This window comes from Pinus tabuliformis, chromosome Q (assembly GCF_031772625.1).
Source record: "Pinus tabuliformis cultivar Carrire ecotype Pingquan chromosome Q, CPIR1, whole genome shotgun sequence".
In the NCBI taxonomy this organism is placed as follows: domain Eukaryota; kingdom Viridiplantae; phylum Streptophyta; class Pinopsida; order Pinales; family Pinaceae; genus Pinus; species Pinus tabuliformis.
Window position 1 is genome coordinate 1,151,144,726 of NC_142296.1, and position 1,978 is coordinate 1,151,146,703.

Here is a 1,978-nt window from a genome sequence, read left to right on the forward strand (position 1 = left end):
AACTAATTGGAATAACAAGAATTGGTGGTTAGTGATTTTGGAAAAAGTGTTTTGAGTGGGGAGCAGAGCTAGAGAGTTGATGAGGGAATATTGTGAAGGTGAAGAGAGGATGTTTGAGTCTTGAATTTGAACATGAACAAAGATATAGAGGGGAAATATTTTGTTGTCTCGGTGATGTCAACAATGAGAAAGAAACATAAGTAGTTGTGATACCTTCGAATGAAATTAAATTTGTGAACAAGTTTTTGGGAGTTGACACAAAGATCCACATTAAAGCATGAACCTCTAAAATAATTTTTCAAGTACAATTAGTTGCATGGCCACTCTAATTGTTGGTATCGTTGGTCTAACTTGTGGTGTTAAATGACTACCTCTCTCTTGTGGAAAATTAGTGAAAGCTACAAGTGGTATCCCTACTTTTGGATATGAAACAAGTATTCTATGTTGCAGTTGGCTTCAATTCAATTAATGCAATGGGTGCAAAGAATTAGGGGCTTTTGCAAACACAACATGGTCAAACATTGAAGGAAATGTATAAGTGCAATTGGAGAATTTCTACTCCTTGGTGAAAGGAAAGGCCACACATTTTCAATGTAGGTGGAATATGAATTATCTACATCTACATGTGTTGCATGTGAATGTATTCATTCTTGCATAAGAGGCTATGAATGTATATTTTCTAGTTCATTGTAATCACAACAAGATGTAAAGTTTTAACTAAGTTTTTGAGGTACTAAGAATTCAATATAATAATTTTTCCTCTTCCAAAAATATGGTGAAGAAGTTCATGACTTTCCCATCATCAAGTCCCCTGTGGGGCTACTAAATATCTTTAGCATTATATATTGTGTGTTTATTCCCATAGTATACTAGATGAGAATCATCTCTGTTATTTTTATGGAATAATAAAAGTGATCTTTACTATTACATATTTTTTTATAGAAAATAATACTAAGGCTAACCTTGATAACATATTTATAGTATATGTAGATTCCTTAAGCAAGTATTTCCATTAGGGTCCTATAGAATTTTATTTTATATGCTTAAGGCATTATTTTCACCACTATATTCAAATTATGTAGTTCTTAATTGGTAAAAGGTTGTGGTCAATCTAATTTCATTGAGAGATTTGAGTGCAAGTCATTTTCAAATTGCATTGTAAATGGGTGCATCTTTGATAGAAGTAGGCACATTTCATTTCTTGTGTGAACTGCTTAAAATGGCTCAAATTGATGATACATTACAATTACTAAACACTCTAGTATTGTATATTGTTGAAACCATAGTAAAAAATGGTAGATACATTCTCATTGATGTTTAAATTTGTTTACAAGATGCATAGGACAATATTGATTTTCTTCATATTGAATCACAAATTCATTGAGATGAACTACAACAAGGGAATCAATATTTTGGAATAGTTCTTGTTCATAATAATTTTATATTGGAGATTGATTCCCATCTACGACATACACATAATCAAATCAGTAATGTCAATTTAGGAGCATATTCAAATGAAGATGGGGTTTGTCATAAACAAGTTTAGATTGCACTTCCTAAAACCATTATCAGGCCTTGGGAGGAAGTCAGCAACAACAAGCACAAAGACGGTTTTAAGTATGAAGACGCAGTGACTTTTTATATCCTAGACTAGTTCAAACTAAATTAGTTTCACAGTGTAAGGTTTCTTTAGGAAATCTCATCTTCACCTACTCCACTTCCATATCAAATTCACTATGCCAAAATTATTATCGAGTTGGCCTCCTGAAAGCTCTATGTTCTGATTTTCATTCTTGTAGCAATTGTGTAAAACACACTCATCATTCAAATGAATGTTTCAAGGAAAAGTCTCCAAAAAGAGAAAATATTCACCTTCGATGGATCGTTTCTTGGTAGTGATTTTCAATAGCCAAAAATATATATTTGTCATACCATAAGTTTCATTCTCAATTATTGACACATCTTGTAGTGGAGATAT